This window comes from Balaenoptera physalus (assembly GCF_965194825.1).
Source record: "Balaenoptera physalus genome assembly, chromosome: 9".
NCBI classification, from domain to species: Eukaryota; Metazoa; Chordata; class Mammalia; order Artiodactyla; family Balaenopteridae; genus Balaenoptera; species Balaenoptera physalus.
In genome coordinates, this window is record NC_138888.1 from 97,007,943 (window position 1) to 97,031,321 (window position 23,379).

General features: G+C 39.1%; 1 long non-coding RNA gene across 1 annotated transcript; it reads left to right on the forward strand.

Moving 5' to 3' along the window:
• Positions 1-8,266: 8,266 nt before the first annotated feature.
• Positions 8,267-22,716, forward strand: LOC309666658. The gene is made up of 4 exons (XR_014267204.1): positions 8,267-8,352; positions 10,068-10,123; positions 10,423-10,578; positions 22,335-22,716. It is a non-coding gene; the product is annotated as an uncharacterized lncRNA (long non-coding RNA).
• The last annotated feature ends 663 nt before the right edge of the window (positions 22,717-23,379 follow it).

Consider the following 23,379-nt stretch of genomic DNA (forward strand, 5'->3'; position numbering starts at 1 on the left):
CCTACAGGATATTTGAAACCATAAGAATCAATTTTTGAAAGTTGAGGCAGAACTTGTTACTTGGGAAAGAGAAGATTTATGCTTTCTATTGATTTTCTCTCTTCCTTCTCTTGTGTAAATCCCAGTATTGGAGATTCACTAGGAAACTTTAAGAGTCCTTGCAGGTTGAATATGTTTATCTGTGATTTTACTTTATAGAAAACTAAATCTCTTTTATTCTTGAAATGTAACTCTTTTTGTGTGTGTGTGAATCTTACAAATATAAATTGTCAAAGAGAAGGACCTTGAAAATCATATGTATTGTCCCATGCTCTCATTTACTTATGAGTCTCACAGCTTATTAATGCTAGAAAAAAAACCAGAGTCCACGTATTAGTTTAAAATTCTTAAGTGGTTATGACACTCTTCAAAAATTTCATTCTAATTACCTAATACTCACATCTCTTGAGAGTTGGATCTGTTTATCTAAATTCCAACGAGAAATGTTCATTTGGTTGATCCATGGGTCCATGGATACCTCTTCCTCCAAGGGTCTAAAATTGAAGTTATTATACATTCTTCCTCAAGGAGGATAAGTATTGAAGATCATGTGCTCTGTTGACTTTCAAATGACAACTCATCTATGTGTTAATTTTGTGACCTTGCACATGTAATTTAGTTTCTCGAAGCCTTAGTTTACTTATCTATAAAATGAGGATTATAATAGTATCCCTTTCATTGGTTCGTGGTAAATATCAAGTAAGATAATTCATCAAGAAAAACTGCACAAGATTTCAACAATCGTAAGTACTCAATATTATCTATTTTCTCTTTTTTTCTTCTTTGTTTCCTATTTCAGTAAATGTCATCAGATTCTTCCAAATTACACAAGCAACAACCTCCCTTTGGTCCTTCTTTACCTCCTAAATAAATAGCATCAAATCCTGCTGTAATAAAAGAGAGATATCAGAAAAAAGAGAGGTAAAATCAAGGGCAGTGAAGGAAAAATGAAGAGTTGGGGGCTATGGAACAAAAGTCTGAGGAGTCTAGGTTGCGTGGTCACTGGGAATGCGGCCCAGGAAAAGTGCTGCTGGATGTTATGAACTGTATTTCTTTTTACTGTTATGAGACAGGAGTAAAGATTGGAATTCTTTTTCGTAGTAGCCATATTACCTCACATCTGAGTGCCATAGGCCCAGAACTTTATTAGGGTTATAGTTGGATACATTTTAATTTAAAATTGAGTACAAAAAGAAACAGTGCTGAGTGGGTGGCAGATAGTTTTCAATTTTTCAATACTTGATTTAATAACTCAAGGAGAGTTTGATCACCAAAAGCATTTGATTGTCAAACTAAACCCAGGAGGATGACATACTCTTACTTCCCAATAGGCAACCACTTTAAGATGAGAGATGACATATCGTGAGATAAAATTACATTAAGTTTTTAAAAATAAAAACATTAAGAATTTTGGAATATATTCCTGCAGTCTGTATGCATGGATGTGTGTGTGTGTGTGTGTGTGTGTGTATACGAGCACACACACTAAATTAAGATCACAGTAGTCACACTATTGTGACACCTGCTTTTCTCATTTAACAAGAAATCTAAGCCTTTTATCATATCATTGAATATTTCCCAAAATATAATTTTGCATGGATGCATATGGATATATGTAAACTAATTTTTTTAGGTCAACTGCTTCATGTTTTCTTTCAAAATTTTGAATTGAGATGATAATGATTCAAGCACTGATTTTTAAAAACTCAATCCTTTCCTCTCTTTTTGCCTTCCCTGACATTTTATAGATGCTGTGGGCTTATTCATGGTAAGTTGTCTAATTCTTTCTTGATGGTAACCACATTTACTCGATTATAAGTAAAAGTAATTAATTTGGTATAAATTATAGGGGAGAAAGCCCATGTGACTCATAAGAAAGTCTGAATTGTAGATTATTTGAAAATAAATTTAGTTTTATTTCTAATGACCATATATAAGTAAAATCAGGATAATAAAAGCAGTTCATAATTGTTCAAGAATCTAGTGACAGGAAGAGTAAGGGGCCACGTGGAATCCATTCTGGTGAAGGGTGTGGAAGGGGTGAGTTTGCTGGGCACTGCTATCTAGTTTCGGTGTTATCAGTGGGGTGAGCTTAGGCCCAGTGTTGGCTGTGTGTCTTCACCAGCAGAGTAGTTCTGTGCTGTGATATGAGGTATTGCTCTGGCTGTGTAGCTTCCATTCCTGGTTCTGCAGCCATCTTAAGATCCTATGAGCTAGGTCCTTTTAAAAAATTCCTTAAATTTTTTTCTCAGTAGGTTTCTGTGGCTTGCAATTACAAATACCGATAGAGCTGTAGATACCATTCATCACATGAAAGCTTATCTAGAATATGGAATGTATAAGACCAATGAGCATTTTAAAAAATGAGGAGATCCAAGCTGATTAACTTACTTATGGACTTGCAGCCAGTTGATGTGAATTTTATGATGATTTTAGGGGAAGGAGGTGCAATGGTCTGGAATAATGGAAGCTGCCAGGTCCATTGGGCCATAAAATTTTGGCCTTGAGCGACTGAGGCAGCTGTTACCTCATGGAAGTGGTAGAAAGAGACTAATTTTGCCTACCTTTTTGAATTTGCCCAGGAAGAGCCTGAGAGCCAGCTGTAGACTTCACTGGTGTACTCTGTACTCTGTAGGCTTCACGCATGGGGTCCATGCCTTTGTGGAAGGCACAGGGGTGGAGGTCATGAGGCTGGTCCTGCACCGTCTGCTGTAGCCAGCCTTCCCAACTACGTTGTACAAATAGAAAAGACATTCTCATGCTTTTAAAGAGAGAGGAATGCTCCGGGCTGCAGAATTTAATAGTAGAATTTAGGTGCCAGGCCAGTCTCAGTCTTTGGAAGGAAGGTACGTATAGGCTCTGCCTTCCATACAACAGATTGCTCAGTAATTACAGCGTGGACCTGGGTACACTCTTCACCACAGAGCAAGGGGATCACTTTTTGCCAAATTGTCCAGAGGAGTTCACCACAGTCATGACAGGTGTTTTTATTTCACTTGCAGACTTCTTTGAAAAGACCTTGGAATGAATACGTTTTTGGCATGCCAGCTTAACCTGAAGGGAATTCCAAGTTGCAGAAAGCCTTTTCTTTGGCTACTAAAATTCCTCCACCTCTTTCATAACCAGTCTCTTCCCTCTGCTTCCAAGAATTTCTTATTTTGAGAGGTCGCAAATTGGCTCACACCAACATCCGCATGTTGAAAGCTCGATGCTGTATCTGTGAAGATTTTGCAGGTTGATACCAGATAGCGTCTCTTCCTATTTCCACATCAGATCTGTGCCTTCCTCTCAGACTCTGGTTCCTCCCTGCCCTTGGTCAGCCTACGGCCACATTTCTGTGTAATACAAAAATTAATAGGATTTGCTTATCACATCAGCTTTGGAGCATTCATTATGAAGCGTTTGTTTACAAGTCACTTGCTCATCTGTTTCGGTTACCGTTCCTTTCCTGATTGGTTACTTCCTTTGCTTCCGGCTTCCTTTGTCCTCTGCATCACTATCACTCTTCACGGTGGTGGTGGTGGTGGGGGATTGTATTAACCTTGTTCTCCTTTGTCCGTTATGGTGTTTCTAGTTCCATTAAATAAAAGCACACACACGTAATAGACGTGTTTATGACCGTGAGCGGCACAACGATCTCAGTACAGCTTGCGTCCAATGGTAGGTCGTGAAATGTCTTGGTTCGGAGGGGACTTTCGGAGGGCCATTCCCTACCCCAAGGCAGACTCTCACTTCCGCCCACACAGATTCTTTGCCAATGGGAATTTTATAACCTCTTCACTAGCATCTTAATGATGCCTCTTAAGAAATCCTGCCTTCTGTTTAAATGTGCACGTGGATGATATGAACTGACAAGGTGTCAAATCCTTTCCTCTCTTTCATTTCAGAGGATAGTTTGACACTGAAATCGACTAGGGATTCCAGATTCAGCTCCAGGTCAAATTTCAGAGGTTGGGTTTTTAAGAACTCCTCAGGCCTACTTTGAGCAAACTGTTTTGAACCTTAATACCAAGATAGCCTTAGAACTGGCTGGCCTACAGAGGCTTTTATGCTGGATGCAAAGACTGGGGTTTAACTTGTGGAATTTGGCCTCAGTAAACATCCCTAAAGCTGGGATAGAGTTGAGTAATTTCTAGTGGTAGAAAAATACCTTCCTTTCCTCACAATCACTTTGGTGTTAGATTACCATGAAAATCTCTTTTTCCCTTCTGTATTCAGGGAAAGGAGAACAACATTCCCCACTTAATAGTTATAGATATGCATAGTGGGTGGAGTCAAAGTGAGAATATAACTGATATGGGACTCTTAATGTGCATGAGAAGAGAAGGCACTGCATGCAGGGCCAAATCTAGGCAAATTCTGAGGACACAAAATATGTGTTTTTATATTTTTAATCTCCATATCTGGGCACTATCCTGGTATTTTCTAATACAAATTCCCAGACTGTCATGCACCCAGCACTCTTATATGTTCCCTCCACCCCCCTTTTTAAAAACTTGCATTCAGGAAGAGATGAAAAATGCATCCACATTGTGTTAGCGCTACCAGGACTATTTATACCAAAGATCACTGAGTAAATCAACTGTGAAACTTTCTGTGGAATTCCAATCAATCAGTAATATGGGAGGTAGAGTTCTATGTAGTGGACTGCACTCTGTAGAAATTATACAATATAGGAACTTAGACCATAATTTCTGACTTGAAACTAACTATTTTAAATAGTTTTCATGTGATGACAGAGCAAAACATTTGAACTAGAGATTGTCCTGGAAAAATTAAGACAAAAGTTCATTCCCACTGGAGAGGTCACCCATTGTATCTTCATATATTCTACTTTTTTTGTGTTAATTCTGAGTCAAAATCCTGCCTAACGTTACCTTCTCTTTTTTTTTTTTTTTTTTAACTGCTAGTTAACAGTGGATTTAGGCTACTAACATCAACTCTGGAAATCAGTCAAACATAAGTTGGGAAAGCTAACACATTATTAGAAATTCTTTGAAGTCACTTTCACTTCAGTAAGACTCATAATATAGCCTTGTGTAAGTGGACTTGAGGATATGATTACTGAATTTATTTGAAAATCATCTCCAACAAGCATACAAAACACTAGTTCTTCATCATATTTTTTATGGGCTGGGCTACCTTCCGGCATGGAGGTGCATGGAAGGAAGTGGAGTGAAGTCAGTGTCAGCTTCTAGCCTGAGACACAGAACAACTTTTCTCAGGTGTTTATGGAAGTGACCATTTATAAGACTATTCTAGAGAAAACATGAGAAAATAAGACTTGGAAATGTGGCCTTTTCAAAACCAATTTTCAGGCAAGAACCTTTTTCCTAGCTTAAATAGTTGGGATTTTTTTTAATACCTTCTGCTCCCCTCTACCATTCAACCCCATTTTTCATTATGTAATACCTTTTTCTTCTCAAGGAGAAAATCTGTGTTCACATAAATGGTAGGTAGATAAAAACTGTCTTGTATAGTACTGCTCTAATACATTACCCTTGAGAGTCGGGAAGGCAAACCTCTAACTCCTTTCCCAAGGCTTGGCCTAGGGTAGATACTCTGTAAATATTAGTTTAAAGAAGAAAAGAAAAAAACAAATGAATGGCCAATTTGAATGACAAGCACAGATATTTCATTTTGAAAAGGAGTACACACTTATGGTTTAAAACAACATCCGCCTAAAAACTCTTTATGGAATATCTTCCAACTTCTTCTAAAATAGTTAAAAAAATAAAAATGTAGTAAAAATCAAATCACAGCCTAACTGTAAGTCTTAGAGACAACCTACTGCAGATTCTTGGCGAAATCCCAAGATAATAAGTTTGCCAATATCTGGACTGATAACAATAAACTAGCCTAGCTGTATTTTCCCTAATGTAACAAAACAAACCTCACATACCTGAAGTAATGGAAGACGTCTCCTTTATTTACTAGTCTAGATTTAGACCCAGGTGGTGAATCAGTTAGGAAATGAGGCAAGGGATTCTTCTACCTATGCTCTTGGAAGAGCATGATACTATTCTTCTACTCCCCATTTTTTTCTCCATATTAATAAAATGCAAGCTCATTAGGACGACAAGTATCTCCCGAAGATGTCAACTCTCCAGAAGACTACCAAAAATTCTGGTGATCGGTCAAATCTGTACTGATTAGACCTAATGCAATAAAGGAGAACACTACTTTTGTCATCTTAGAAGTGTCTCAGAAGAGGAAGGTCTGGGAAGGATATTTATAGGGTGTTAGTATCCCGGCTAAAGTGGCTTAAAGCTAGTTGTTCGGGGAGGGGAGCATATGTATTTGGACTGAGCAAAGTTCATGACATAATAGTTTAGCGTTAGTGAATGCAGTGGAATTACGATCTTGAGGGAGTCTTACTAAGCAAGCTGTTGGCTTAGATTAAAAAATATACATTGATTTGTAGGAATTTACTGAAGCCAGCAGTGAAATTATTTACTGGCTTGCATCCCTCTCTTCCTTTAATAATGTCCTGGAATAAATAAAGTCATGTTGACACATATGGCCGGATTCCTCCATTCTGATACTTAAGTTCTGTGGACACAAGTGGTCTTAGCTCTCACAGTTTAGGAAGCAGGGAGAGAATGAGTGGTGATGACATTTAAAACTGAGGCGAACAGGGTAGAAATAGGAAGAGTCCTGGTTTCAGTGGACGCTGTGGCTCATAAATGCACACAGTCTGTTAGGAATATCAGATATCTAGGGAGTGGGATATGAAGATAATCTCATCGCAGTTTAGCCTCAAAGACACTGGGAATTGGATTAGAAACTGCACGTGTTATCATGCTCCTCTGCAGAATTTTGATGGATGGAATTTTTACCAACACCCAATCAGAGGATAAGCAGGGCCAAGGACCTGCTATTTCCCAGGTCTTTTGGAAACATCAGGTCTTCACAGGGCCCTCCTTATTTGAGGATAAGTAGACAATACAAAACGTACACAGAGCCAATAGAAATACAATAGGAGAGTGGAAAAAGAATACCATTTGTAGCATGCTGCTCTAAATGATTTTCCTTGGAAGTCAGAGAAAACTTTTATATGCTATTTGGCATCCTAGGTGGGGTGCAGAATGACCTGCCTGACCACTATGAACAAGGAGCAGAAAATTATAGGCACTGAGAAACTCAGATAAAACGGGAAGAACATAAATAAAGAGTCAAGAAGATACGATAAAAGGAGCAGAGAAGAAAATAATTAAAATTAATAGTCTGATAACAAATTTTTTCTACAGGTTGACCTTGTTGAAAAATAAACAAAGTTTTGAGTTCTGCTACAGGATTTGTGACTTCAGAGGCAATCTTTGTCTTAAACATGTCAGAGCAGAGACAGAGTGCTGCCGTTTCAAACACTGGAACTAACACAGTAGTGTTTATGGTACTGGTGGAAACAACGATATAGCTTTGGGGAGAAAAGTTGAAAATTAAAAAATTACATTTTTTGTCACCAGTTTGTGAGTTACCACAATAACATGAAACACATTTCAGGATTCTTTACACTTATAAAAGCTTTTAGAAGTTTATAGAGCTGATATCTAAAAAGAGTCCTTTATGTTAAAAGAATTTAGTAGCAATATAATCCTTATTTTGTTACATTGAGTGGTGTGAAAACACAACAGAAAATAATTTCAGTTGCACTAGAACATAGTTAGAAAATAGTCCTTAGTTTAGCAGCCTGGGTCATATGTATTCTGTGTCCTCTAACTTCTCTCATCAGCAAAGAGAAGATATGTACATCACGGTGCTGGAATAAAATAAATTCCCTCAGGAATCGGTGAATGGCTTCACAATTCTTTAACAAAATTACAGCTGACTGTAAAAAGGAGACTCACATTTCTGGTTTCATGTTTTTTCTCTTTCAAATGAGAGCTCTTACAGCCTCCAATTTAGTTACGTGTAAGAAGTTCTGCGCCTAGATTTCAGCAAAGTAATTGAGTTTGAAAGAACTAGCTAATATAAAATTAAATATAAATTATTTCATAAACATAGTTACATTTAAGAGACATTTTCCGGATAAGATACTGAAATGAAACTGCCTTGTAGAATCTCCCTGCTCCAATTCATAATGAAATAAACAACAACAACAAAGGAAAAACTAGGCAAAAAAGTCCAAAGCAGCAATCAAAACCAGAAAGGGACGAAACTCAGGCTTCAAAGAGTTACAGCTAAAGAAAGAAACATGATTCTGGCATGGCAAGGCTCCTAAACCCACAGCACTCCCCAGGAACCATAGTGACGAGTCCATGAAATCCTGAGAATTCACTCTAATATGCCTCAATCTGGAAAGGAGCAACCTGAGTAAGTCACCTTACATTTTCAAGTGATGATCTTTTAAATGAGAAATAGCAACCCAAGTTTGCAATGTTGTATTTTACTGTAGATTTCTTTCCTTTGTGGATACATGTTATCTAGAAAATAGCTGTTATCTTATATACCCTCTAATGCACAGCACTAGAATATACAGATTATTTTTTTTAGTTTTATTTTTTTATAAAGAAGGGAGTCATTATTTTTTAAAGTATTTGTTTATTTATTTTTTATTTATGGCTGTGTTGGGTCTTCATTTCTGTGCGAGGGCTTTTCTCTAGTTGGCGGCAAGTGGGGGCCATTCTTCATCGCGGTGTGCAGGCCTCTCACTATCGCGGCCTCTCTTGTTGCGGAGCACAGGCTCCAGACGCGCAGGCTCAGTAGTTGTGGCTCACGGGCCCAGTTGCTCCGCGGCATGTGGGATCTTCCCAGACCAGGGCTCGAACCCGTGTCCCCTGAATTGGCAGGCAGATTCTCAACCTCTGCGCCACCAGGGAAGCCCTAGAATATACAGATTATTAAGTAGACTTTTGATCTAAAAGGGCTGGAATCTGTGTTTTGAATGATAAAGAGCAAAATGGCTAATATCTCCCACACATCAGCTCAGGGAGCCTGGCTCACGCTGGGTTCTACAGGACCCTTGTCCTCCTCTAGGATGTTGATTTCCAACTGGGAGTGAGTGTCACTTCTAGAGATTTAAAAAATACAAATATCTTCTATTCCTTCTTCTATCCCCCCACCAACTGGAGTTGGGAGAGCTACATACGTATTTTTTTTTTAAATTCCACAGATGATTTTGATATGCATTCCCTGTTAAACACTTCTTTGAAATGATATTTATTTTGTGAAAAAGTATGGTCAAATAAAACTAAAATAATTGTTCCATGGTTAAATAAATGTGGATTATACCAGGTGAAACAAGTTTCTTTTGTGCAGAATTATACACACATTTTAATATACTAATGTGATTGTGAAATTCCAAACAGGACTATTTTGTAAGCAAAGTCTGCAAACAATGAACAAAAGGGCCATGCCAGATTCTTTAGCAAGAATATTTCAGTGCTGTCCAAACTTTTTATCCTCAGGTTCAGCATGAAAATTGTAATCTATTAAATCTGGTTACAATATGTCAGGTCATATGACATCAGAAATAGCAAATGATTAGTCACTTTGACTTTGTTACAGAAAATATGAAGGGATATATGCATTAATCTTGTGAGTACACATTTGTTTGTTCTTTGGTTTCCCAATATTCCTTTCTGTTTGCAGAAGAGCCTTGAATTCCTGGTGGGGAATTACCATCACAAGTGGCCTTGATATGAAGGGGTTCCCAGTTTTCCCTCTTAGTGCAACTGTCAAAGGGGCCAGATTCTTCTTCTCGCCCTGGGGACATTCAGTGTGTGGGCATGTGATCCACACACACCGTGCCAACCGGACACTTATTCCTAGGACTTAGCTAAGCATGTTATAAGAGGTAGGGGACGGCTAGAGTTCGGATCATCTCAAGGATACCATTTACTCTCTGAAGCTTCTAGAAAATTAGTTGATTATCACCATGGTGGAAATTTGGATCAGAGCATTATTAGTAGTATTATTCACAGTTATTTTTCCGAGATAAGGGGTGGTTACTTTACTGGTGTCACTGAAGCAATTGGGAACGTTGAGTGGTTCCCACTAGCATTGACAGCCTTCTCTTTTGTCTGCAGAAGGATGTCCCAGCCGGAAAACTGAGCCAACATAAGTAACGACTGAAAGAAGACAAGTATGTGTAAAAACAGAATATTAGAACACAATGTCTGGCCAAAGTTTATTTAGTGCAACAAACATTTATCCAGCACTTATACTCTGTGCTAGGCACTCTGTCATACAAATTATTGAAAACGAAAGGGTTTTTCATTTTTTAAAGCAATCTATCTGTCTCATTTATTTTTCACGTGAGGAATTATACCACAAGAGATTAAATCTTTTCCATAAGTTTACAAAGCTGGTTAGTGAAGATCCAGGACTGAAACTCAGATACACTGTCGCCTGACTCAGGGCTCCTTCTTCTGTCCCCATTAGTCTCCCCATGAAGGGCTGCTCTGTAGAGCGTGACTGTCCTCAGTCCTTGGAGGGTGAAGGCAGTGGAGAAGCAGAGACCAGATGGGATGAAAAGAAGGATTTGCCAGTGCGGGCTGTCATACATTCCTGTCAATTATTAGATCTCTTCTTTGAAAGGTTTGTAAATAAATATCATGGTCCATCTCTGGGAATCTATTTGCAGGTAGCTGGGTGGGTTGTACTCAAATTTAGAAAACGAGAGTATTGATCTTGGGCTCAGGAATGTAGACCCTGTTCTCTGATTTTAGGAAGTCCATGAATCACACCGAGTCTATTTGTAAAAGGAGCAATTGAGCCGAAATACAGGAGGACGGTCTGGGGGGTACCGCCTGTGTGGCCAGACCGCCTTACATTCCAATCCTGATTTTGTCGCTTACTAATTGCACGACTGTGAGCATATATCTTAACTCATTGTGCTTTGGTTTCTTTGCTGTAAAATGACAATAGGCTTGTCTGATTTTTGTGAGGACTGCATGAATAATAACTACTAAGCTGTTAGTACAGTGTAAGTGTTGGCTCATTGTCACCTGATATCTGCTGAAGTCTCTTCAAGCGAAAAAAATGTGTACTCTGTCTATAATTCAGTTCTATACAAATGTATTATAAATGTTGGTTACGATCTAAGAAAAAGCAGAACAAATACACCTGCAAAGGAGGAGAGTCCCTTTAGTTGTATTTAAGGCATCTTTCTTGAGTGTCCATTATGTAGCTAACATAGTTCTGAATAGATTAGGTGACTTTCTGCTTAGAGATGGGAGGAATAACTTCAGTAACATTGTCCTTTGATTTACGATGTCCGTTGTTTCCCTTTATTTTCACTGTAAAAAAGTATATAGAGGGACAGAGATATGAAAAATTAGATCCATGCTCTCAGATCCGAACAGAAATATCAGGAAAGTGTTAAAGAGTCAAGAGAGGGATAAATAACCCTGAGGGGAATCTGAGAAGGCTTCTTAAGGAAGGTTTGAGATGCCTTTATTGTCACAAATTACCTTTCGTTTCCATGGAAAAAATCAGACAGATGGAGCATTGGGCTTTAAAAACATACAAATTGTCTTAAATAGTGAAATGTGAACATGAATTCTTCCTGAAATCCATTCCCTAATCTGGGTTAGAAGTCAGTAAATGTGAAATTCCACGATTTTCTCAGCTCTGTGCTAGTTAGTCTCTGTTGGCTGAGCTGACACATTCTGCCATCTTGATGAAAATTAGTTATGGTTCCCACTGAAAACCCCTCTATGCCAGGGATGTGGGGTGATTTCCTGGGATTACCACTGACGGTTCTGTCTCGGAGTCATGGGCTCCTGATTTATTGGACTTTCCTTAAGTGGAAGCTTAGTTTTGTTTGAAATTTGAGCTCTAGTATCTTCTTTGTCCAGAACCAATTGTTCCCCCCAGATGTTTAGATTTTTTTTGAAGTAACCTTGAAAGACTCCGACCTAAGACTTTGACTACGCTTGAGTCATGAGACTGTGGTGCCACCCTGCGGTGCTTTTCTTGTGCCTAAGGCCTTAGGCAGCACCCCTTCTGTATGAATACCGTTTGTAGTTTGCCTACACTTTTAATAAAACCTTTTTTGCTGGAATCAGCATGACTCCTTCCAAGTTGCTGCTTGCCCAAGAAGGCAATGCCCATAAGTGCCACCATATGACCAAATCTGTTGCAAAATTGTGTCTTTGGTTTTGTTCATAGAAGCTGATGAAGAGACGTTCTCCCTGAGAACTCAGGTTATTCAAGCTCAACTGCATTTTCATCTGAGTTGAAGCTTGTTTTAGAAAGTTTTTTGAAGGCACTTTCAGCAAATACTGGAAAAAAGTTTATGTAAATAAAAATAGTGAGACATTTTAATCTTAAGAAGAAAGTCAAAGACATGTTTTCCTTGAATAATATCCCTGCTTTCCTCCTGTCTTAAAACAACACGATCACTAGGATAAGGTTATACAAACATAGTCCTTAAGGAAGTGGACAGATGCTGAACATCAACACGGGAGTGGGGAACTCTGGTCCATAAAAACCCTAATCTGCCAGCTGTCTGTCAACCCAGGCCTTCTTCGTCTCTGTATCTCCTATCCCCTTGCCTAGTAGAATAACTGCTCTTTGCTGGGGAACCTCTATTTGAGGGTATCAGTACACAGATGCATACTCTCTAGTACCTGAGAAATGAGTAGGACAGAATCAGCCCAAATCCACCCATGTGACTGGAAAAACAATTCCAGATGATATTGATAGCATTTTGTTTACAAAACAAATGTCATTAAGCTTCTTATGACAAATCAGTTAAACTGATGGTGATTAATTTTTAAGATCCCTAAATTTGGTTTTCTTTTAAGATTTTCCTTTTATTTTTCAAAATGAAAAAGGTTCTATTATTTATTTTAAGTGTAAAATAATACATGTAAAAAATCCCAACGTTAAAGAAAAATATTATAACAAAGTAAAAGTTACCTGTATTCCAGTAGCCAGCAATAACGTGTCCTACCATTTTAGCGACTGTCCTTCCAAATGGTTTTCCATACTACAGTTCTCAAATTGTGCTCTCAGAACCCTGGTTCAGTTAATATATTATTATTATTATTATTTTTTTTTTTTTTTTGAAGCTAGTTATTATGTTTATTGAAAATAAACAAAGTCAGCATTTCAGCAGTCATACACATGGGTGTCTATTTCTTTCCCCTGAGCTGTGTATAATATCCCAATATTTCAAAATATCTTGGGTTAACACTGTGGTTTATTATCTGCTTATTGCCACTAAGCTTTAATTTCTATCACCAAAAAAAATTACTTGAAAATTTTAATTATACATTTAGATGCTCCATTATCAAGTTACCCTAGTGTACAATTCTTTTTTTTTTCTTTAAACATCTTTATTGAAGTATAATTGCCTTACAATGGTGTGTTAACTTCTGCTTTATAACAAAGTGAATCAGTTATACATATACAATATGTTCCCATATCTCTTCCCTCTTGCATCTCCCTCCCACCCACCCTCCCCATCCCACCCCTCTAGGTGGTCACAAAGCACCGAGCTGATCTCCCTGTGCTATGCGGCTGCTTCCCACTAGCTATCTATTTTACATTTGGTAGTGTATATATGTCCATGACACTCTCTCATCCTGTCACATCTCACCCCACCCCTCCCCATATCCTCAAGTCCATTCTCTAGTAGGTCTGTGTCTTTATTCCTGTCTTGCCACTAGGTTCTTCATGGCCTTTTTTTTTTTTTTTTCCCCCTTAGATTCCGTATATATGTGTTAGCATACTGTATTTGTTTTTCTCTTTCTGACTTACTTCACTCTGTATGACAGACTCTAACTCCATCCACCTATTACAAATACCTCCATTTCATTTCTTTTTAGGGCTGAGTAATATTCCATTGTATATATGTGCCACATCTTCTTTACCATTTATCCGATGATGGACATTTAGGTTGCTTCCATGTCCTGGCTATTGTAAATAGACCTGCAATGAACATTTTGGTACGTGACTCTTTTTGAACTATGGTTTTCTCAGGGTATATGCCCAGTAGTGGGATTGCTGGGTCGTATGGTAGTTCTATTTGTAGTTTTTTAAGGAACCTCCATACTGTTCTCCATAGTGGCTGTATCAATTTACATTCCCACCAACAGTGCAAGAGTGTTCCCTTTCCTCCACACCCTCTCCAGCATTTATTGTTTCTAGATTTTTTGAGGATGGCCATTCTGACCGGTGTGAGATGATATCTCATTGTAGTTTTGATTTGCATTTCTCTAATGATTAATGATGTTGAGCATTCTTTCATGTGTCTGTAGGCCATCTGTATATCTTCTTTGGAGAAATGTCTATTTAGGTCTTCTGCCCATTTTTGGATTGGGTTGTTCGTTTTTTTTGTTATTGAGCTGCATGAGCTGCTTGTAAATCTTGGAGATTAATCCTTTGTCAGTTGCTTCATTTGCAAATATTTTCTCCCATTCTGATGGTTGTCTTTTGGTCTTGTTTATGGTTTCGTTTGCTGTACAAAAGCTTTTAAGTTTCATTAGGTCCCATTTGTTTATTTGTGTTCTTATTTCCGTTTCTCTGGGAGTTGGGTCAAAAAGAATCTTGCTGTGATGTATGTCATAGAGTGTTCTGCCTATGTTTTCCTCTAAGAGTTTGATAGTGTCTGGCCTTACAGTTAGGTCTTTAATCCATTTTGAGTTTATTTTTGTGCATGGTGTCAGGGAGTGTTCTAATTTCATACTTTTACATGTACCTGTCCAATTTTCCCAGCAACACTTATTGAAGAGGCTGTCTTTTCTACACTGTATATGCTTGCCTCCTTTATCAAAGATAAGGTGACCATATGTGTGTGGGTTTATCTCTGGGCTTTCTATCCTGTTCCATTGATCTATATTTCTGTTTTTGTGCCAGTACCAAACTGTCTTGATTACTGTAGCTTTGTAATATAGTCTGAAGTCAGGGAGCCTGATTCCCCCAGCTCCATTTTTCGTTCTCAAGATTGCTTTGGCTATTCGGGGTCTTTTGTGTTTCCATACAAATTGTGAAATTTTTTGTTCTAGTTCTGTGAGAAATGCCAGTGGTAGTTTGATAGGGATTGCATTGAATCTGTAGATTGCTTTGGGTAGTAGAGTCATTTTCACAATGTTGATTCTTCCAATCCAGGAACATGGTATATCTCTCCATCTATTTGTATCATCTTTAATTTCTTTCATCAGTGTCTTATAATTTTCTGCATACAGGTCTTTTGTCTCCTTAGGTAGGTTTATTCCTAGATATTTTATTCTTTTTGTTGCAATGGTAAACGGGAGTGTTTTCTTAATTTCACTTTCAGATTTTTCGTCATTAGTGTATAGAAATGCAAGAGATTTCTGTGCATTAATTTTGTATCCTGCTACTTTACCAAATTCATTGATTAGCCCTAGGAGTTTTCTGGTAGCATCTTTAGGATTCTCTATGTATAGTATCATGTCATCTGCAAATAGTGACAGCTTTACTTCTTCTTTTCTGATTTGGATTCCTTTTATTTCTTTGTATTCTCTGATTGCTGTGGCTAACACTTCCAAAACTATGTTGACTAATAGTGGTGAGAGTGGGCAACCTTGTCTTGTTCCTGATCTTAGTGGAAATGGTTTCAGTTTTTCACCATTGAGGACAATGTTGGCTGTGGTTTCTCATATATGGCCTTTATTATGTTGAGGAAAGTTCACTCTATGCCTACTTTCTGCAGGGCTTTTATCATAAATGGGTGTTGAATTTTGTCGAAAGCTTTCTCTGCATCTATTGAGATGATCATATGGATTTTCTCCTTCAATTTGTTAATATGGTGTATCACATTGATTGATTTGCGTATATTGAAGAATCCTTGCATTCCTGGGATAAACCCCACTTGATCATGGTGTATGATCCTTTTAATGTGCTGTTGGATTCTGTTTGCTAGTATTTTGTTGAGGATTTTTGCATCTATGTTCATCAGTGATATTGGCCTGTAGTTTTCTTTCTTTGTGACATCTTTGTCTGGTTTTGGTATCAGGGTGATGGTGGCCTCGTAGAATGAGTTGGGGAGTGTTCCTCCCTCTGCAATATTTTGGAAGAGTTTGAGAAGGATAGGTGTTAGCTCTTCTTTAAATGTTTGATAGAATTCACCTGTGAAGCCATCTGGTCCTGGGCTTTTGTTTGTTGGAAGGTTTTTAATCACAGTTTCAATTTCAGTGCTTGTGATTGGTCTGTTCATATTTTCTATTTCTTCCTGGTTCAGTCTCGGCAGTTTGTGCATTTCTAAGAATCAGTCCATTTCTTCCAGGTTGTCCATTTTATTGGCATAGAGTTGCTTGTAGTAATCTCTCATGATCTTTTGTATTTCTGCAGTGTCAGTGGTTACTTCTCCTTTTTCATTTCTAATTCTATTGATCTGAGTCTTCTCCCTTTTTCTCTTGATGAGTCTGGCTAATGGTTTATCAATTTTGTTTATCTTCTCAAAGAACCAGCTTTTAGTTTCATTGATTTTTGCTATTGTTTCCTTCATTTCTTTTTCATTTATTTCTGACCTGATCTTTATGATTTCTTTCCTTCTGCTGGCTTTGGGGTTTTTTTGTTCTTCTTTCTCTAATTGCTTTAGGTGCAAGGTTAGGTTGTTTATTCGAGATGTTTCCTGTTTCTTGAGCAAGGCTTGTATTGCTATAAACTTCCCTCTTAGCACTGCTTTTGCTGTGTCCCATAGGTTTTGGGTCATCGTATCTCCATTGTCATTTGTTTCTAGGTACTTTTTGATTTCCCCTTTGATTTCTTCAGTGATCACTTCGTTATTAAGTAGTGTATTGTGTAGCCTCCATGTGTTTGTATTTTTTACAGATCTTTTCCTGTAATTGATATCTAGTCTCATAGCATTGTGGTCGGAAAAGATACTTGGTATGATTTCAATTTTCTTAAATTTACCAAGGCTTGATTTGTGACCCAAGATATGATCTATCCTGGAGAATGTTCCGTGAGCACTTGAGAAAAATGTGTATTCTGTTGTTTTTGGGTGGAATGTCCTATAAATATCAATTAAGTCCATCTTGTTTAATGTATCATTTAAAGCTTGTGTTTCCTTATTTAGTTTCATTTTGGATGATCTGTCCATTGGTGAAAGTGGGGTGTTAAAGTCCCCTACTATGATTGTGTTGCTGTCGATTTCCCCTTTTATGGCTGTTAGTATTTGCCTTATGTATTGAGGTGCTCCTATGATGGGTGCATAAATATTTACAATTGTTATACCTTCCTCTTGGATCGATCCCTTGATCATTATATAGTGTCCTTCTTTGTCTCTTGTAATATTCTTTATTTTAAAGTCTATTTTGTCTGATATGAGAATTGCTACTCCAGCTTTCTTTTGATTCCCATTTGCATGGAATATCTTTTTCCATCTCCTCACTTTCAGTCTGTATGTGTCTCTAGGTCTGAAGTGGGTCTCTTGTAGACAGCATATATATGGGTCTTGTTTTTGTATCCATTCAGCCAGCCTGTGTCTTTTGGTGGGAGCATTTAATCCATTTACATTCAAGGTAATTATCGATATGTATGTTCCTATTCCCATTTTCTTAACTGATTTGGGTTTGTTATTGTAGGTGTTTTCCTTCTCTTGTGTTTCTTGCCTAGAGAAGTTCCTTTAGCATTTGTTGTAAAGCTGGTTTGGTGGTGCTGAACTCTCTCAGCTTTTGCTTGTCTGTAAAGGTTTTAATTTCTCCATCACATCTGAATGAGATCCTTGCTGGGTAGAGTAATCTTGGTTGCAGGTTTTTCTCCTTCATGACTTTAAGTATATCCTGCCACTCCCTTCTGGCTTGCAGAGTTTCTGCTGAAAGATCAGATGTTAGCCTTATGGGGATTCCCTTGTGTGTTATTTGTTGTTTTTCCCTTGCTGCTTTTAATATGTTTTCCTTATATTTAATTTTTGACAGTTTGATTAATATGTGTCTTGGCGTGTTTCTCCTTGGGTTTATCCTTTATGGGACTCTCTTTCCTTCCAGGACTTGATTAACTATTTCCTTTCCCATATTAGGGAAGTTTTCAGCTATAATCTCTTCAAATATTTTCTCAGTCCCTTTCTTTTTCTCGTCTTCTTCTGGGACCCCTATAATTCGAATGTTGGTGCGTTTAATGTTGTCCCAGAGGTCTCTGAGACTGTCCTCAGTTCTTTTCATTCTTTTTTCTTTATCCTGCTCTGCAGTAGTTATTTCCACCATTTTATCTTCCAGGTCACTTATTCTTTCTTCTGCCTCAGTTATTCTGCTATTGATCCCATCTAGAGTATTTTTAATTTCATTTATTGTGTTTTTCATCATTGCTTGGTTCCTCTTTAGTTCTTCTGCGTCCTTGTTAAATGTTTCTTGCATTTTGTCTATTCTATTTCCAAGATTTTGGATCATCCTTACTATCATTATTCTGAATTCTTTTTCAGGTAGACTACCTATTTCCTCCTCGTTTGTTAAGTCTGGTGTGTTTTGACCCTGCTCCTTCATCTGCTGTGTGTTTTTCTGTTGTCTCATTTTGCTTATCTTACTGTGTTTGGGGTCTCCTTTTCACAGGCTGCAGGTTTGTAGTTCCCGTTGTTTTTGGTATCTGTCCCCAGTGGCTAAGGTTGGTTCAGTGGGTTGTGTAGGCTTCTTGGTGGAGGGAACTAGTGCCTGAGTTCTGGTGGATGAGGCTGGATCTTGTCTTTCTGGTGAGCACGTCCACGTCTGGTGGTGTATTTTGGGGTGTCTGTGGCCTTATTATGATTTTAGGCAGCCTCTCTGCTAATGGATGGGGCTGTGTTCCTGTCTTGCTAGTTGTTTGGCATAGGGTGTCCAGCACTGTAGCTTGCTGGTCGTTGAGTGAAGCTGGGTCTTGATGTTGAGATGGAGATCTCTGAGAGATTTTTGCCGTTTGGTATTACATGGAGCTGGGAGGTCTCTTGTGGACCAGTGTCCTGAAGTTGGCTCTCCCACCTCAGAGGCACGGCCCTGATGCCTGGCTGGAGCACCAAGAGCCTTTCGTCCACACGGCTCAGAGTAAAAGGGAGAAAAAATAGAAAGAAAGAAAGAAAGAAAGAGGCTATAATATAGTGAAGTAAAATAAAGCTATTATAAAGCAAAGCTATACAGACAAAATCTCACCCAGAAGCATATACATATACACTCATAAAAAAAGGAAAAGGGGAAAAATTAATATATCCTGCTCCCAAAGTCCACCTCCTGAATTTGGGATGATTCGTTGTCTATTCAGGTATTCAACAGATGCAGGCACATCAAGTTGTTTGTGGAGCTTTAATCCGCTGCTCCTGAGGCTGCTGGGAGAGATTTCCCTTTCTCTTCTTTGTTCGCACACCTCCCGGGGTTCAGCTTTGGATGTGGACCCGCCTCTGCATGTAGGTCGCCTGAGGGTGTCTGTTCCCACCCAGACAGGACGGGGTTAAAGGAGCAGCTGCTTCGGGGGCTCTGGCTCACTCAGGCCGGGGGGAGGGAGCGGTACGGAGGAGGCGGGGTGAGCCTGCGGCATCAGAGGCGTCATGACGTTGCAGCAGCCTGAGGCACGCCGTGCGTTCTCCCGGGGAAGTTGTCCCCGGATCACGGGAGCCTGGCAGTGGCGGCTGCACAGGCTCCCGGGAGGGGCGGTGTGGAGAGTGACCTGTGCTCGCACACAGGCTTCTTGGTGGTGGCAGCAGCAGCCTTAGCGTCTCCTGCCCGCCTCTGGGGTCCGCGCTGATAGCCGCGGCTCGCGCCCGCCTCTGGAGCTTGTTTAAGTGGAGCTCTGAATCCCCTCTCCTTGCGCGCCGCGAAACAAAGAGGCAAGAAAAAGTCTCTTGCCTCTTCGGCAGCTCCAGACCATTTCCTGGACTCCCTCCCGGCTAGCTGTGGTGCACTAACCCCTTCAGGCTGTGTTCACGCCACCAGCCCCAGTCCTCTCCCCCGGGATGCGACCGAAGCCCGAGCCTCAGCTCCCAGCCCCGCCCGCCCCAGCGGGGGAGCAGACAAGCATCTCGGGCTGGTGAGTGCTGGTCGGCACCGCTCCTCTGTGCGGGAATCTCTCCGCTTTGCCCTCTGCACCCCTGTGGCTGTGCTCTCCTCCGTGGCTCCGAAGCTTCCCCCCCCGCCACCCGCAGTCTCCGCCCGCGAAGGGGCTCCTAGTGTGTGGACACCTTTCCTCCTTCACGGCTCCCTCCCACTGGTGCAGGTCCCGTCCCTATTCTTTTGTCTCTGTTATTTCTTTTTTCTTTTGCCCTACCCAAGTACGTGGGGAGTTTCTTGCCTTTTGGGAGGTCTGAGGTCTCTGCCAGCATTCAGTGGGTGTTCTGTAGGAGAAGTTCCACGTGTAGATGTATTTCTACTGTATCTGTGGGAAGGAAGGTGATCTCCGCATCTTACTCTTCCGCCATCTTCTCTCCTCAATATATTATTTTTTAATGAGAAAGGTTTAGTGATAAATTAAGTCTGAGAAATACTACTTTGAACAATGTTAAGCATATTTCTTTATTGTAACTTCCTCAGAACTTTTAATATCTGGTTATGCTGTGAGAACCACAAAGAAAAATTTAGCATACAGTAGTTCCCAAACTTCGGACACTGGAATTCCTTTTTGGAAAACAAAACCAAAGAAATATGGAAAATGCTGACCTTTGAGCACTTACTCATACATTCATACACTTTATACAAATGAGGTAACAAAACTCAAACCAGTCTTTACTGTGTTTGCATGTAAACTCAACAATGTGTGATGAACGTGTGCTTGTATTCATGAATAGAGATCTACATCATCATTTTTAATGGCTGTGTAATATTCCATGGTATACAAGTACTATCCTCTACTCAGCCAAATTCTCTATTAGTGAGCACTGGGGCACAAAGCCAAAATAAAGACATGCACACTAAATTTACAAAAATATCTGCAAAAACTATAATAAAATCAATAGGCAAAATGTTAAACATATCATTAATAACATGTACAAAAACACAGACAATTCACAGAAGGAAGAACAATAGACCAATAGAGACACAAAATTATGATCAACCTTACATCTATGCCATGCAAATAAGGACATCGAATTATAATGCTTTATTGATTAGATTGGCAAAGGGTAGAAAGACGAACAAAACTGAGCACTGGTGAGGATTTGAGGAAATGTACACTTTTTCCCTGTTAGTGAAAAATGTAAATTGGTACCACCTTTCTTGGGGTTAGGGTATTTATAGTTATTAAATTTTCAATGAGCATATCCTTGGAACCAGCAGGTCCACTTTAGATTATTTTTTGGCTGAAAAACCACTACCATATTCTATAAATTATCTCCTACTGAGGTATTGCTGCAGGCTGCACATTGTGCTAGATTTGTGGGCGAGACAAAACTCTGTTCTTTACTTTTCCTCAAGAAGCTTATGATATGCAGACTTTGAGGAAATCAAGCTCACAAAGACACCACTGGCTTTTTCACCAAAAACTTTTGAATACCCGGTAATAATAACAATGCATTTGACTAAAATCGTGATTAGAACACTGAAATTAATCAAGCTTTTTCTAAACAGAATTTTTCCTCTTTCAGTAGGGATTAAAAGAAAGTTTATATTCCCAGAAGGTCCTGACAGGGCTAGCATTTGGTACAACTGGAAATCCTTCTAGTGAGTATAGGCTAGTGAAGGGCAGGCTTCAAGTCAGTGTTTCCTTTTCTGAGACACTCTGTCTTTTCCTTCTTGTACTTAGTTACACGTCTATCTCCATCATGATTCCTTACTTCAGTCGCTGAATGGTGGCTTTTCTTTTCAGAAAAATAAATTCTGGCACAGAGGGAGACATCAACTGTATAAATAAGATAAACCCTTTCAGCTGGAAGGTCCTTGAGGGGAGGGGTTGTGTGATACTCACCGTCCTTTCTCCAGGACCCAGTGCTAAATGCCCTGCCCAAGGGGTGGACTCAGTAAAGACTTGTTGACTTTAGTTGGGCAAACCTCATGAAAGGTGATGTTAATAAACTTAGACCTTTGAAGGTGCACTTTAGGTGGAAAGCTTAACCCTGATATCCACTCCACATCCATGTTTAATAACTTTTAATAACATTTAATGACTTTAAAAGTTATTTCCTAGACGTAAATTTAAAATCACTGTATATAGAGAGTAGCAGCTTCATGGCCAAATGGAAATTTAGCTAAATGAGAATTATAAAGAGTAAATATTTGGAAATGCTTCTCAAAATCAAATTGGATCATTAAGATGGAGTATCAAGAAATAGGTGATTCCACAGATATGAAAATATAATGAAAGGAGGAGGAAAGGGGGTGAGAACAGATATGTGTTAAGTACCTTAAGTATAGTTAGTGGTTTTATGTCTATATTGCACTTAGTCCCTCCTGTGACGGTGGAAGATTGATGTTATTGTGTTTATTTTGCAGATGATGACAGAGTGGGTCACCTGGAAAGATCTGCCAAACACAGTGAAGACCGCAAATCAAAGGAACAGCATCAGAAAGATCAGTCTAATAAACTAGGATGGTTGTTCTCAAACTTTTGTATCAGGATCACTAGAAAGCTTGTTAAAACAAGTTCTCTGGGCCTCACCTTTGGAGTTTCTGTGTCCGTAGGTCTGGCATGGGGACAGAATATCTGGATTTCTAGGTGGTTCCCAGCTGAAATCAATGGAATTTGATTACTATCATCTGTATTGATTTTAGAAAAGCTTTTGAAAAATCTTTTTGTAATACCCCTTTGGTCAAGATTTTTCCAGTATTAATCCATAATTAATTTATTCATTCAATAAACAATTCACTCAGCAAATTGTTTACTCAACAAATAGAGCAATGCTGGAGATAGACATGGATTTACAGATTGAAATCTTCTCCCAACTAATAAACGTTATTTGTTAGGAATTAAAGACAAGTTCTGATCATAAAGTCAATATAAGGTTAACAAAGAAAAAAGGAGGTTCCAAAAAATCCTAAGGTTACCTCAGGATATATTAGTATGGGTCTAATATTATAATCATGGGAAGGAACTCATTGTACACTGGGTTGCAGAGAATATCTGGATTAAGAAGTTTAATTCCAGGTGGCACTTAAAAGAGTAGAAGAGAGTCCAGGTGTCCAGAGCTTGGCTAAACCACTCCATGATATTTCTGCCGGGACATCCATTTCGTTTGGTCAAGTGTCCTGCAGGGGCTGTAAGCTGATGCCATATCTCCCTCAATCCAGAAAGTTAACAAGAGTCTTTTTATCCAAGCCCAAGGAAGTATTAAAGGTTTTGCTGCTTGTTTGGAATGGGAAACAAATTATAAATAGTATGTTGGTATGTTATAAACTATCTTATGTGCTCCCTTATTCTGGTAATGCACACATGAGGCTTGCTGGTCTGGACTGGTTTGGATTCTGTGCCTCAGGGCACCATACCCATCAGAGTCTGTGTGCCTGGCATCCCCTAGCACTGGGCAGAGCAGAGCCAGCA